The sequence below is a fragment of the Anoplopoma fimbria genome, chromosome 5 (assembly GCF_027596085.1).
Source record: "Anoplopoma fimbria isolate UVic2021 breed Golden Eagle Sablefish chromosome 5, Afim_UVic_2022, whole genome shotgun sequence".
Lineage (NCBI taxonomy): Eukaryota > Metazoa > Chordata > Actinopteri > Perciformes > Anoplopomatidae > Anoplopoma > Anoplopoma fimbria.
In genome coordinates, this window is record NC_072453.1 from 12,311,716 (window position 1) to 12,328,027 (window position 16,312).

Below are 16,312 nucleotides of genomic sequence, written 5' to 3' on the forward strand. Positions count from 1 at the left end.
ACTAGATAAACTGCGATGTGACTGTGTACTTCATAAAGTCTGAGATGTTAGCTGACCTTGGTGACATGTCTGTGCATAAAGAAGAGGGAATAAGAAAACATTCCCTCTTTAATCTCCAACATCATTGTTTGTACATACATATTAATGACAGAAAGACTGTAAAACCCATGAGAACTGTAGGAAGCATCCAAGTTCATGACCATGAGTCGCTGCAATGACAGTATTATGGTAGTTCTAATAATAATGCAAACAGCATAGGAGCTAAGCCTTGGAAGCTGTCTGATTGGCTGTTGTTTTGGTGATTCAGTGTGGCATCTCTAGCCATCTTTACTTTAAACCTCTGCATTTTATTTCCCTCTTTTTTTACAAGCGTGAGGACGTGAAGCAACATTATATCAAAGACCCTGGTGTCTTTTGGTGCTACATCTCTAACCAGCTAATCAACAGAAGTGTGCACTGCTACATCTGATTTTGACAAAAAAAAAAAGTGCAGATTGTGTAAATAGACGAGCCTGAAGGAACAATTAGGAATTAAGTCGCTGGGAACTAAATAGAGATGGGTTTAGACTGTTGTAAAATATTGTAGTTTTAGCATTTCTCTGCCACAAACAATAAGTTTTTCTTGTGTACAGGATTCTAAACATATCTTGTCACAGGTAAATAGAATCACGTGGTAGATGTTAGCAAAGTAGAAGACAACAGATCAAAAATAGTGAGATAATTGGCAGCATTCGATAGGGCCAGAAATCCTAACTGCTGGAAAAACGGATCCATTTTATTTAATATTTAATGAATGAAAGTGCAGCTTTTCCCCCTCTTGTATCAATAGATTTCCACCTGCACATGAAGCACATTGTTAGTGTTATGCTGCTTTAACTATGAGTATGTAACCTGAGTGAAACCAAAGAGAGCACTCGAGGGGCCAGATGCCACTTTAAACATCAGACGTTCTGCATGAGAACATCATGTATATGTACTGACAAGATTGTTTAAAATCATGTAAGAAAATATACACCGACATGTACAACATGCCGTGCTACAAGTACTGCAGGCATCTTACTTTCTGCACAATGATATCAGTTGCCAGAAACATATAAATATACTTGTGTAACTCATCTGCTTGACTGCTTCAGTTTATCAAGCTTATATACGTAATACATCTACATCGGTGAGTTTTTTACATTACTCTGCTTCTCTCTACATTTCCACTCCTGATATTATTTCCCTATTTAACAAGACAAGGTGGAACCAATGGGATAAAGTTGGAAACACAGCACTGTATTTTTTTTTCTTAGAAGAAATAGCGATTTACATTTCTGTTTAAAGCAAAACTCTGCAATGTTTGAAAGTAGAATTTACACATTCTTCTTCTTACAAATGGAAAGTTGAATCCATAAACAATATATGGCACCCTATTGGCCCAATTCAATACCCTCAGGGGTTTTGTCGTTGCATTCTTGCTTGGTCTGGTATGACCATTAGCTTTACGGTGGCTAATGTTAGCAAACCACGGCTAGGTGGATATTGTTGCTGAATCATGACTCTTATCTAATTGTGTTTTAGCCGTTTCGCAAAAGTAACATCGGCAAGCTTTAAAAAGACAAATTGATCATCTGGCATTCAAGCAGACATGGCCGCCGTTACTACAGTATCACCTGGTGCAGCATTGATTAGCTGATCAATGTTTAATTAGACTAATTAAGTGTCCAGCTGATGTTTACTTCAAAACAAATACCCAAGACTGTTTCAGAAGATAAGAGCCATTTATAGGCGTCTGCTGAGCAACACGTCCAGGGAAAAATAAAAAAAAAAGAAATCGCAGCAGACAGACGAGGATGTAAACAAGAAATTATTGCTAAAGAGCCAGTGATGGTTTTGGACAAGAAGATTATGACAGATCAGTCGCCAACTGTGATCCTGCATGTCTTATTTTTTCCTTAATTGCACACTTTATGTTCCTACAATTTATTTTTTATTTTTTTACATAAAACATGATTTCAAGTTTCCATGGCCTTTAGTATGTAATAGCAGGAGATCCTCAAATCCACGACATCCAGTCTAAGCGGGAACAGTAGGAGGCGTTCCCACGACAACGGGAAGCAATGACCCGTGCTGCTGGAACGGCCACTCTCCGTAGGAAGCAGCACATGTCTTTTTCCTCTTTAGCCTTACCTCCCAAGCGATTAGAGGAACATCTGCAAACACAGAAAGTCCTCTCCGCTTCCCTTTTCATATTTTACACAAGCAAACTCCAGGAATCATTACCCAACATGAGCTCATCATTAGCACATTCATAATTCAGTGTAATGGATTATGTAATTGCTCCATTAATCAGGGGAGCCACCCCAGCATACTCTCATATGCATTAGTTTAATTATGGGAAATGCCTCTGTTAAAATAGATGTTCTGTTTGCAGTAGAAGAGTTTTTAAAAAGTCTGCATTTGGCACTGTGGGGATTTGTGCAGACTGAAGTTTAGAGGCGGCTTGGCGATAGCTTCCGAGTCCTTGTGGTACACTCGCCGTCAGACAGCAATCCAATAAAATGTGTCATGGCAGTAGGGGCAAAAATGAAAAAAGGAGGCAAAAGGGCAAATGCCTCTCAGGGAAACCGTTGTCAAGTACAGGCGTCACTTAAGTCACATAATTTATTGTCATTTGCAGGCGGCGTCTGGGTGATGAATATTCCAGTTTTATATGAAGCTGGGAGCATCTGAAGCAGATTAAGACACACAGAAATGGAGGTACTTGTCATCTGATTCCAGCAGCTGGCATGACTTGTGAGGGCTTAATCCAAAAGGTGTCATCAGCTATTTGTCAGGGGAAAATGATAGAGGGCTCAGCACCTTCTCCTCCTCCTCCTCCTCCTTACTATTGTTGGAAGCTCAGTATGGCTGTCTGGCTGGCTACAGTCCTTCAGTTTGAGTGACATTTGACTATCATCACCGAAGGGACCCCGAGTGTATTTTGGTCCTCTCATCCTTGTTAAAAAAGGTCAGTGACAGGCTGAGTCCTCTATGCACTCATAAGTGCACTGAGTGCAAACAAGAAAAGACTGTTGTTACATACAGTAATAGAAATCCCTCCACATATGGACAAATTGCAGCGCGCTAATCGGTTATTTTACTTGTCTGCTTTTCCTCCCCCAGATTGTACTTCAAGCGATTCTTACTTTGTTCCCGCACTTGGATGGAGAGTGGGAGAGCCTGAAAATTAATATGTATTTTATACTGCTGCATATATAGTACCGCATAAAACCCCTCAAATCCGAATGGGACCCGGCTGATTGGTCCTTCAGTCCGTACCTACACAAAAACAAACAACTAAATGGTTTGTGGTTACTGTCAAGATGTTGGCAAAGCTTCACAAGGCTTAAAGCCGGCTGCCAATAACGCAGCCAGCGCCAAACAGAAAGACAGAGACATGCACAGAATGAAATATGGATAGGATTTATTTTTTTATTTTTTTCCCCATTGTGAGAAATGCCCATGTAATGCTTTAAAAAGGAATAAAAAAAGGCTTAGGCATTCACCTCGTAGAAGTGACATTTAAATAAGCAGGAGCCATTTCCTTCCTCCATCCCTCCTCTTTTTTTTTTGCCGTTCCCTCTGTGCCACTGTAATTTGAAGCCGTCACAAACAAATCCTCCCAACAGACCTTTTCCAAATGTCAGGTTCTGTCAAGCAGGCTGACGGCCTCCAAAAACCAGGCCCTTGGAAAACTTTTTTTTTTTTAGGAAAACAGAGGAGCTCGAGCGCACAAGCACATTTACGGGCAGTCACCATACTCTCCTCGCACAGTTGCTGGAGAAGCTACTGGAGAATCGCTAAATATTAATAACTTTTTCTATCCAAGTATTTACTTCTAGATGGAAAAATGCTGAGGACTTTAGTTCAATTTTCTCAAGGGCAGGTAAAGGCAGCGATCGGTCCATACCTGGTCCAATGTAATGGCATAAAATGATCCCTCATCTCCTCTACCAAATATTGCCTGAACTTGCTGAGCCCTCCATCAAACCGGTTCTGCCACCAGTGTTACATCTTTCTCCTAAACATGTGATTGGTCTGAAGAAATGCTGTTCAACAACGTAGAAACATGTACTTTTCCCCTTTTGCTAGGACACATCACCTTCACAATTGTTAAAATAATTGCTTACTTCCGTTTATTTCAATTTAGTTGCAAATATGGAATGATTTTGTTAACAGACAAAAAGTCCCATTCTGGCCTTTTAGACTGACAGGATGCACCAGAGATAACTAGACTAGGCTGGACAGAATGGAAATCCAGGACAATTGTCACAAAGCCTTCAGTTTGTTCAAGGTCAAAAAACATAAAAAATAATAAAATAATCCATTGAAAACATTTCTCTCTACAATACAGGCAGAAGCTGCACAGAATAATTCAGCAGGAATGCATTCAATAACCTCTGGTACAAAGAAAGTTAACAAGAAACTGTTAGCAGAGTGCACAATCTCAAGAGTCATTTCTTTTTTCTGCCCTGAGTGTGAGGGAATGAGATGAGGGAGAGCAACGGGAGCTAATCAACTTTTACTCTTCGGCGGCGTTTCATGGACTGTCTGCCACTAGTTCAGTGTGCTCAAAGGGCACGCAGCATCAATAAGTCAACACAGTGCTAAAGCAGGAGTGGATCAAGAGTCCTCAGCCATGAAAAGAGAGACACGACCTTATAGCGTGTGCGAGATAAAAAAATATTTTAGCAGATGAACCGCTTGAGGGGTTACGGAGTGAAAAAAGTTTAATACGAAATTAAAATAAAAAAATCGGACCCCAACAACAAGACCTGGTGTGGATTGAAGCTGCTGTATTTGCATTTCTTAAGCCGCAGCTTCCGAGTACAAAAAAAGCCTGTCCTCTCACTGCACCTTGTGTAAGATGCTGAGCCAATAGAGGTGGTGGGCGGGGGAGAGGGAGGTAGAGAGAGGTTAGAGGAGAAGGAGAGAGTGGAGAAAAAAAAGCCTCTTTTTTTTTCTCCTGCCTTTTCACTTTGAAGAATTTTTGTACTGCCATCTTCTAAATCTGTGCCATCGCAGCTGCACATCGTGTCACCATGTCCAGAAGGCCGGGCTGGTTTTTTTGAGCTTCTTTTTTTTTTTTTTTTTTTAACCCCCACCCCCTCTTCTCTCTTCCTCCTTGCCTTGCATCAGGCACAGGATCTGAGCCTTTAATATGGCTGCCAGTGAGGCAACAGCCATTTAATAACAATGCAATAGTTCCTCACAGCAGTAGTCCAGTGTCGCTCACACACCCCGCCGTGTGCAGATGGTACATTGTCTGTGGTTTCCGAAAACATTCTCCTTTCTGAGATGTTTTTCCTCTCTTTTCTCTCTCTCTCTCTCTCTCTCCCCCCCCCCACCACACACTGCTGCAATATTTAACTCACTTCTTGATAGAAACAACATACAATGCTCTGCAGCCTTATTTCTGCCATTATTGCTCTTGTCTTATTTTGTAACAGGTCAGCTGAAGTGCCCCCCATCAGTTGATCTAAGTGTGTGTGTGTGTGTGTGTGTGTGTGTGTGTGTGTGTGTGTGTGTGTGTGTGTGTGTGTGTGTGTGTTGTTGGCGTGTGTGCCTCGTGCATGTGCCTCACAGCCTCCCGCAGTGGGGGACATCTGGAGGAGGCGTTACCGTGTACACAGAGAAAAGAAGAGGAGTTCAGGCCTGAAATATCATCCTCCAAGGACATAACTGGCTTTCATTAACACACAAAAGGGGGGGAATATGGTGTTGGGAGATTTATTCAAAATCAACATGTCTACTGTTGCCATAAGCCAGTCACCTTGCCAAGTTACCCCTAAAAACTCATTGTCTCTTCCCCTCCCCTCCTCTCGCCACTGAGAGCAATTAGTGCACATTCTGATGAAAATGACCGGTAATTCAGTGCAAAGGAAAAAAAAATAAAAAAAATAAAAGATTCAAAACAACCATTTCACAAGGTAGATGCTCATTATGCGCCAGCGGGGAAGAGCCTCCTCTTAATGGAGTGCCAGCCATAAACATCCCTCATCATCACCGAGCTTGCCATTTGATCTCACCTCTGGGGGTTCTGCGAGTGGGCATCTTCATTCATTTCTTCAGTGTTTCACTGTCTGTTTACTCCGTAATGGACTCTGCCCAGAGAGTTGTTAAGGGGGAGGGGGGGTGCGAACAAAGTGAAAGTGCCCCGACACTCTCGCTGTGGAGGTGATTAACGACTGAATTAGAAAAGCAACTCCGGGTCACCTTCTTTAACATCGTGATGGATGATCCAATGCGAGGATCTGATAGCCTTTGTTATAGGGCGAGCTGCAACCTGGATCACGAGGTGGAGCGACGCCACAGTGGTTATTATCAACTTTCCCATGAATTTGCAATTTATATAAACACTTTGCAGTAATTAATAGGCAAAAAAAAAAACAATGTGGTGAGAATACTCATCTCGCTGATGAGGGTGCATGCAACTGTGTCCACCACTGTCTGTAGAGCCTTAGTTAGCGTTGCCCTAGTTCAGCTGTGTATGCGCCATCTCTCCTGTCACAGGCAGTTTACAAGACTGGGAACGAGGGTTGCCATCTGTCCCACCTCTATGGGGTGCACAGAGGGACGTTTTGCACAGTTTTGGCATGCCTGACTTCCCCTAATGCTGCACAAATGTTTAGAAGCATTACGTAAGCAGTGAGACGTTCGCTGGGCGTAGGGGGAATGGAGATGGAAATGTGGAGCGGAGGAGGATGAGGAGGAGAAAAGAAAGAGAGGAACCAGAGATTGGAACATGTGACGGAGCAGACCTTCATTCTCCAAACTAACCGAACGCCAAAACCCCCACGTGGAGTGTTTTCGCACCTTTTTCAGTCACGGTTGTATAAATCTGGAAAGTTTTTAAACAGTTGCAATGATTTTCTCTCGCATCTCAATTCTGGGCAGTTAAATCGCAAATAAAGCCGATGCTGCAGGGCGCCTGGTGAGCGCAGATGTTTGTCTGAATACGTCGTAACAAAATCGGCCAAAGTGGGAAGTCAGTGAGAGGTGGAAAAGAAACCGAACTTCAGCTCTGCATCAGACTGCAGCTGCAGTGGGAGAGGAAGCAATGTGAAAACAAAAATCATAGAGTTCACTCACTGCAAGGAAAGGTGATATTCAGCTAAATGAAAAATACCTTTTCCTGGAAAAGCAGGAAGTAGAGGAACAGCAACTTGATGCCAGAGAAATAACTGCATCACCGCCAAATGGAAGACGTGTATTGTTTTTGTGATGTGTGTGTGTGTGCATGTGCATGTAAAAAAGGTGGCAGGGTTATCCCCAGCAGAGTACACAATGAATGTCCTGGGAGAGGTTCAAGGTAGGAAGACATTTTTGCAACGGACACCTTAAACAGCATTTGTATGCATTTCTCGTCTCACAGGGGAACAAGATGAGAGAACTAAAGCAGCCAACGCGATACAGACAGGGCATGCAAATACTGCGGGGAAAAGGAAAAACAAGAGGAGGGTAATTCTATTCCAACACATATTCACTTCTCTGACACAACGGCAACGTATAAAGCAAAAAGGGGGAAAACCAATTTCCGAGCATGCATAGGTTTGCCTACATTTACTCCTCTAAACCCCCCGACCGTAAGCAGCCCACCGGGGCCTGTCACAGTGTGTGAATTTTAACAACTGTGCAGGTTTTTATAACGTAGATGATACAGCACACAGAGGCAAACCCTAATACACTGTTGAGGAAAAGCTGCTAACATTCAAAGGAGCAACACTTAAGGCGTCTTTTCAGAAGCTTTACTGATAAAAGAAAGAGGGATTTTAACAGAGTGGAACGACACCATCTCTTTGGAAAAATAACTAGTGGCCGCTTCAGTACCTTTTTCTTCTCTTCAGACGGCCCATTCTCTATTTTGTAATTTTGGCAAAAGGGTCACTTAATGTTGTCCTCCAAGTCTGAGCTTAATCACATGATCACTCTATGGCTCCTGTTGCATGGTTGGGTTATGTTTAATTCATCTTCTGGCTGCTAATCATTATTGCTAATATCTAGGCCGATTGTGAATCTCGAGTGTGAGACAGAGTAGTCAAAGTACTAAAGTAATCATGATGACTGCTGTCGGTTAATTCCGCCCACAACTACAAGCCTACTGTTGCAGAGCCCCGTCCTGCCGATGGTGTCTAGGATTACAGCAAAGTGTGGTTGAGCTTGATAGTTCACGCTGGGCTCGGTACCAGATGGTGGGTTTTTCTTTGGTGGGGAACACAGGTTGCACAGAGAGAGGAAAAAAACAAAAAACACCCTCACCTACCACAAGAGAGAACAAAACCACAACTCCAGATATAAGTTTAAATATTTGGGGAATTTTGATAGGTAGGAAACCAGTGAGCATTTACGTCCTTGCTCGTACTGGTTTTGTTGGGTTGCCTCCACAGCGGTGGGTGGCATCTGGAGGGTGCGGGTGGAGGATTGCATGAGCACACCCTCCCTCACTGTCCGGTGAAAAGACGTGGCTGTCAGGTGGCTCTGAGGGCTCGTGGCTATAAACACCCTCCCCAGGACATCAGTGGGGTTAGCAGTGACTAACCTAAGTGGCAGTATGGGGGAATTGGCCACACCAAATTGGATAAATTACTTTTACAGGATTAGGTACGATATATAATTGAGCCAATGTAAAAAAAAAAAAAATCAAATAAAAAAAATAAATACAGATAGGACCGGCCAAACCGTAAATGAACCTGACTCATTATAAGTCATTATAGTCATTATAGCAATGGTTAAAATTAAAATAGTCACTCACATTTTACTGTGTAGTGGTTGTGCTAGTAAGCAGTAAGTCAGACTGAGAAGACAAGTTGCAGTCTGCAGGAATGTTCTATAAGCGTGACTGAACTGTTTCAATGTCCGCGACGTGCCCCGTGATTTTCTGAAATACTCAGTAATTCTATCTTTAAATGTTTAAAATCCATGGAAATTCATCCTCATCTGTACTATATAAAGCTCACAGAAATATCACTCTATGTCTTTACAATTATTGCTGGGGGTTTTTCTACATGTTACAGAGCATAACGTTAAGGGTTTATGGATAACTTTTTAAATAAATAAATAAATGATTATTTTGGTTGATTTCAGTATTTTGTCGCATGTCAGCAGTGAGGTTTTAAAGTGACTGTTGTATGCACAGCGGGGAGGAAATGCTACAAGTGATAGCGTATAAAGAACACCCACTCACTACCTATGCTGACCCCGATCGCTGATTTCATCACTTCCTCATATTGCACACATACTGTGAGGTTTCCCGACAATTCATCTATGTTAATGGTGCTGTCTGAAATGCACGCATCTCTATGAAGACATTAGTAGAACACGGAATTTCCCAGAAACGAGACAACCCAACAGATTAATAAACCAGGGCTGATATGCAGATACGCGGGGATAAGCTTCAGATAATGTGATAAAGTGTCGAGTACGCCGCCGTGCTTCTTAGGCCCGCCTGAGCAGCGAGGGATCTGCCCTTATCACGGTGGTCCTTCTCCCCCCGCCTTCATAGCCTGCCCTGCAATTAATGATGCACAGTGACGCACGCGCGTTTGTATGTATTTATGTACGCCACTGTGTTTGAGAACGAACGCCAGTTGAGAGAAAGCTAATTTTTATCTGCCGTGCGCCAGAAGGATAGCCGCTGTATGTGTACTCTAGTAATGAGACGGGGAGTGTGAGCGATGGCGGATTTGTACGCATGCATCATCTCCCGTAACTCCATTTAGTTGTCCTGTAAACACTTATGAATGCAGGCGGTAGTTACGGCAGCCCCCCCACCCCACCCCCTCTGCTCTCAGTTCTCATCAGGCTAGTACATCTACAAAAGAGAAAACCAAGGGCAGGAGAGGAGGAGATATTGCAAATCACATTACGGGACATGAAATTAATCCACCCTCCCCAAACATTTGGCCTTCACACAGTTTAACCTTGAAACTGCGTTTTTTTTTTTTTTTTTTTTTTTTTAACTCCCTTGCAGGAGGACTTCATAAACTCTCCCCCACCCCACCCCACCTCCATCTCATCCAAAAGAAACGAGCCTGACATTACAACAATGGCTCTGCCGAGGTAATTATTCAATAGGATCCTTCACCGCGCCGATGATATGTTGTAATTTCATTTCACTTACGTCCGTTTCATAATGTAATACACAATTGAGCAGGGGCACTTTGCGTCCCAAAAGACCACTTCCTCCTTAAGATAATAAAAGCCTTTTGTGCTTGCCTTTGAGAAATCCTTGGTGGATTATGTGAGTGTGGGTTCGGGTAGCAGCATCAATTAATATGCATTAAATGAAAGAGTATTAAGTTGTAAGAAAATAATTAATAACTCTAATTGCTGTGCCGCTGCCACTTTGCCCCCCCCCCCCGACGACACCACCACACCTTAACGTTAACAGGACTGTCTTTGACATCGCCGTCGGGGGATAATGTACAAGAGTTACTTGACCTTTTACATGGCAAAGAAAAAAAAAAAGACAATGTACTTGCACTTTATTACATGGCCAGCTCACTCTCCCCTGATACTAATGTAGAGCGGTGGAAAGGTAAAAGCACAGAGCGACTGTTGCATCCAATCCAATAACTGCAGGAAAATTCCTATCCGCCAGCCAACGCTGAAACCACACGAGGTTCAGCTCCACCATGTCAGTCAGGATAAATACATCTGTTTGTGTTAGAGAATACTGTAGATCTCTTATGCCAGCCCTATCGCTGGATCTCGTGCCTTTGTGCAATGGGGGGAGTAAAAACCTGATAGCACACACACACACACACACACACACACTTTTCAATGAGCTAAAAAAAGTGAAGATGAAGAGTGCTTCAAGAGAACAGAGGAGCAAAGAAATGGGAATGACAAGCAAAATGTTTCTTTGAGATATCTTTTCAATATACCATTTTACTAAAAGGTTAGAGGAGTTTCTGAAGCCATGAGAGAGAGCAGCTCCGGCTGAGAGATGACGCCTTTAGTTGCCACGAGAAGCGAAGATACCGAGTAGAGCTCAGCGTTAAACTTATTCGTTTTGACCAAGAGGAATCCGCTGCAAGAATTACTGTCTTGATCAGTTCACAGTCCTACCTCCATGTTTTTTTTTTTTTTTTTTTTTTTTTTTTTTTTAAACTCACCCAAGCTTTCAGCTAAATCAATCTTGCCTTTGGTTGGAGATAATGAGCATGTTCGCGGGGCTTCAAATGAACACCGCCGCTCCCGGGCTCCTCGGCTCAACATAGTCACATCATGCAGACACTTTTGAGGAAAGGCAGAGAAGCGAAGTTCTACCCTTCAGAGACCAATTAAAAGCACATATTCAAATTGACCTAAAAGGAGCACAGCAAGGCATTCATTTTACAGCGCAGCCCCATCCACGCAGCTTCACTCGCTATCAGATTCATCCACATTGTTTTCAACTCCGGCAAACAAACACTCTCATCCGAGTGGAAAGACACAAGAAAAGGAGAATCCATCTCATCTCTGCAGGATCAAAGACTAAATCAAGCGGTAGCGAGCACACACACAGATGTACTAATACACACTCTCTCACATTCATTCAAAAGGACATGCAGGCAGGATTTACCAGCTCAGTAACACAGTATGCATACATTAGATGATCCTTATTAAAGCTGGTGGTGAATATTAGATCATTATCGTTACTGTCTCTGCTGTAAGAGTTGCTACAAAGGAAATAACTGCTCTGCATATAGAGAGGTATTTGCTTTATATGTTGCCTGGAAAATGCTGTAAGTTTTGGAACTAAATTGTATAATCACAATGTTTGTAATGCACATGTGTGGCTACATTACTGTAATATGACTAAGGGCTGATGCAGTGTATCTTCTTCTTGTTTAGATCAAACAAACACGGTTTACAACTAATGATTACTTTGATTTTCTATTAATGTATTTATTGCTTAGCCTAGAAAAAAAGAAAAGTGTCAAAAACGCCCGACACAACTTCCAAAAGCCCAGGGTCACATCATGTCGTTGCTTTTGTTGTCCAACCAACAGCCCCCACCCCCCAAAAAAAAGTATTAAATTACAAATACAAGCACATAAGAAGTTGGAACGAGCAAATGTTCTGCTTTTACTTTGATAAATTACTTTAACAGTTAATCAATTAGCAAAAACTGCAGATTCATTTTCTGCCGGTCTAGTAATTTGAGCCCTGAAATCTTTGCAGAAGGCAAACTAGAAAAGGAAAAAAAAAAGTCAGAATTTTATCCGTGACATATTTGATACCGCAGCCCAACGGGTATGTAGGGACCCTGAAACATGCTCCGTCTCGCTTTCACAGCACTTCCAGGGAAGCTGCCTCCATAAATCCCTCCTAATGGTCGCTGGCGAGGGAACTTTTTAACACAGAACTTAGCAGCCACTGTTATTCACCCGTAGAGCAAGAGTCTTGGGATGATGGATGGTAATAAATATTGCACGGGGCTAACAGAGGTCCCCTTAGAGACGTTCAATTGCCTTGAGTGATAGGGTGCTGCTCGGCAACACGGGAGGAGGATGGCAGAGGGCAGGCTCTTCACGGGGTCGACTAACTGAGTCTGTTCAATTTCCTCTCTGGAAAATACGACAGTGCCCCATTCTTAACCATAACACCGTCTCAAAATAGGGGGGAAGGTAAGCGGGTAAAAAAAAAAAAAAGGGAAGGGGTTTCTGCTAAAAAGAAAAAAAAGTGTCGCTATCTCAACTTTTGTATGGAAAGTTTGTTGGCTATGAATGAAGAATTGATTGTCCCAAGGAGAGGAGGGGAAAAAAAAAAAAATAATAGATCCACTGTGGACCAGTAATGATTGTGAATGTACCTGGCATGTGAGGGGGAAAGGAACACTACTCAGTGTTATGACCAGTTCCCTGCTGCACTTGTGACTGGAGCGGTTTTAATGGAGCTCTCTGACAAGGGGAGGCCTGTTGTGCCGGGCTGCCCACCATCTTAACTGCTTCCTTGACAATGGCCGACAACAGAGCAGATGTCCAAGCTGCACACATCTGTAGTGGCCTTATATTCCTTTAGACACACACACACACACACACACACACACACACACACTCACACTCACTCACACACTCCTTTCTTGTCCGATACGTACACATGGGCACCCGGACAAAGAGCTGCTTCACCAAGGTCATCCCCCTATTCAGCTCGCAGGCATTTAAAATGAATTATCTTGTTGTTAACTTTGCTATATTGTGAATAACCATCCAAGTTTCTTATTTTAAAATGATACACTTTGATTATATCAAGATAACTTAAAGGGGATGCTACAGGCTAGAAATATAATCGTTCCCGACAAGAACCAATGACTGATGATGTTTTTAATGATGACTTATAAGAAAATGAAGATAACACTAGTTCTTCATTAATCCAACACTTGTTCCTGTTGTCATATTTTCAGAGTAATCAGTTAATTAATTAGCCCAATGATGTGTAAGAATACTTTAGTGTGTGTAATTAACAAGTTAACACAAGGCAATTAGCGGCTCATTCAAACACTGTCGGCTCCCAACAGTGGCTGTAAACATAAGATGCACTCTCCTGACCAATCTTTTTTTTTTTTTTTTTTTTTTTTTTTTAAGTTTACACAGACAGCTACGGCGCTTAAATCCTCACTGCAAACATCAGCTCGGCAACTATAAACGTGATAAATATGCCAGAGTAAAATGCAGGCAAGGAAGTCCGAGAGTGGGAACTCAGTCCATTATTCTCCTCCAGTGGTTTTCAAAGTCACGCCGATGCCTCCAGGGAGAAACATGAGGCTCGGTTTCACTTGCATTTCACTCACTTAACAACAACAAGAGACTGCAAAACGTTCTTATCTGCACACTGTCTTTGCTAACATGCGGGTCTGCAGAACTAAACTACAAAACCCTTTTTAGGTGGGAGCCCTCGAGGCAAAATGTCATCAAATCCAGGTGTTTGATCCACTGCTTTAATCACTACACATGTCCCTGGGATGAAAAGAAGAAAGAAAAGAAAAGTTTAGAAAGCCTGTGATCCTCTGTAATGATGTGTACCAGCTTATTTGACATGTAAAAAAAAAAAAATGGTGCAAAAACAAATAAATGTGAAAGGTCAGTGATGCAGCTTGGACACAAGATGTGCTCCATAGGGATTTGTGTTTAAGAAAGAAAAAAAAAGAAAAAAAGATTCTCATGTTAAGCAGCAGCAAGATTACACAGGATGACGTCTTTCACAACACTATCCTCCAACAAAAACTCAGTCAGAAAGGGTCAAGTGTGAGGTTTAAGAGGATTTATGTGCAAATAGGCTCCCTGGAAAACACACACACACACACACACACACACACACACACACACACACACACACACTTCCTATTTTCTTTTTTCTGACCCACACACTCTCTGTATGGGGTCCAGCTGTGAGCATTAAAAAAAACAACAGTCTAATATCACACTGTTAAAGGTGGAGGGACACACACACACTCACACACACACACACACACACACACACACACACACACACACACACACACACACACACACACAGAATTGGAGTAAAACATTTTTTTTTTTTTTTTTTTTTTAAAGATAAAAAAACGCGGGCAATTCTGTGTCACAACATTTTGACAGTTTACGCGCTTTGACGTGGTCACAAATAATGCCCCCCCCCCCGTGTGTGTGCATGTGTGTGTGTGTGTGTGTGTGTGTGTGTGTGTGTGTGTGTGTGTGTGTGTGTGTGTGTGTTCGCTCCCCCCATCTTCGTGGCGCAGTAAGGTGGACACATGGTCAAAGCTTGTATGCGGACCCGACGACCCGACGCGCGGCCAACTCTCCCGTGAAACACTAAAGAAAACTGAATTAAACGTGTCTTACCTGTGTGAATGGCGTCTGGTTGCAAGTTGAGGAGCAGACTTTTTTTTTTTTTTTTATAATTTTATTTTATTATTATTTTATTTTTTTTCTTCCCCCCCTCTCTCTCTCTCCTTCTTAGGCACACGTCGTCGTCCTCGGCGGCGGCGGCGGCAGCATCATCCGCTCCGGGGAGAAGTGATTCTGATTCCACCTTATTAATCCTCCAAGAGCGCTACATAAGCGGTCTCCCCCTTAAAAAACAACCCAAAAAAGATGTGCAGCGGCGGCAGCGGCGGCGGCGGCGGTCGGATGGAGAGGAGTGATCTCCTCGGAAGGGGAAACAGGATACAATGTGTCAGACGCGTCCTTGTTTATTGAAATACGGCCGAGCGTATTTTGCGTAAAACGCCGAGTAGGTGTCTGTCTAACTGTTTCACTGCTTTATTTTCTCTCTCTCTCACTCACTCTCTCTCTCTCTCCTCTCTCTTTTGGCTGTAGTCACACTAACTCTCCTTTTCTATCAAGGCGGGGTCTTGGGTCGTTTAAACCAATGACATAAACCAAGAGGAAGAAATAGCCTCCTCCTCCTCCTCCTCCTCCACTAATACACACCTTCTGCTCACATGGTTAGCAAAAGATGATGTGGTCAAATGGGAAATTTTGTTCTTATCCTCAGGAATGACTGTATCTGGGTTTTTTTTTTGGTTTTTTTAATGTTTGTGAAGTCTTGCCAATGAAAAAATTAAAAAAAATTCCGAAAATTTTGTTTCATTTCCTTTCATAGCCATCCCTCCCTTTCATTTGATGGCATTTGAAATTAGAAAGAAAAAAAAGATGTATGACTGTTACTGTGAGTAATACATAAATCTCTGTGTTTCCCCAGGAACATTTTATTTACAATCAAAAGACCTAGTCCCAATAAAAAGTGTTAACTGTGGATTATTTAGAGTAAGTAGGGTTGCACTGCTTCTGGAAGACTTCTTGCTATTGAGTGTTTGTTTTTTTGTTTGTAAATGTAATTTTAAAGCAGCCCTAATCAAAATGTTTACGTGAACAACGGGTCGAGTGAAATTCTTTCTCTTTTTTTATAATTTTCTTTCCTTGGTAAAAGTTGTGTTTTGACTTTTTGGGTGGTTTCACATCAGATATGCAGACTAAACATTCTGACATAGAAAGCCAGCCGCATATGAAACAAAGTGAGGGACGTTGTGATTACTATTACTATGCATTTTATCCAGTGCTCCACCATGACACCACAACTTAAATTTCTTTAAGTTCCGCAGATCTCATCAGATTTGATTTCAGGTTTAGCAGGCATCTGTTTTCAATGAAAAAGCTACTGTACACTATCTGCCAAGCACCAAACAGCAGACCAAGTTAGTGACCAGCTGGGGAACATAAAAAACACAAGTATTGCAGGTTTAAGGAGCACAAACTCTTTATTAAACTTGTGCTGGGGTCGAATTGGAAATCGCTTTCAA

General features: G+C 42.3%; 1 protein-coding gene across 2 annotated transcripts in view; it reads right to left on the reverse strand.

Annotated features, from left to right (window-relative positions):
• Positions 1–15,304, reverse strand: part of LOC129091133 (C-terminal-binding protein 2) — a 97,689-nt gene extending 82,385 nt beyond the window's left edge. For both annotated transcript variants that reach the window (XM_054598627.1, XM_054598623.1), the window contains exon 1: positions 14,853–15,304. The gene's annotated coding sequence lies outside the window, so the exon portion shown is untranslated. The remainder of the gene's footprint in view (positions 1–14,852) is intronic.
• Between the last annotated feature and the right edge of the window lie 1,008 nt (positions 15,305–16,312).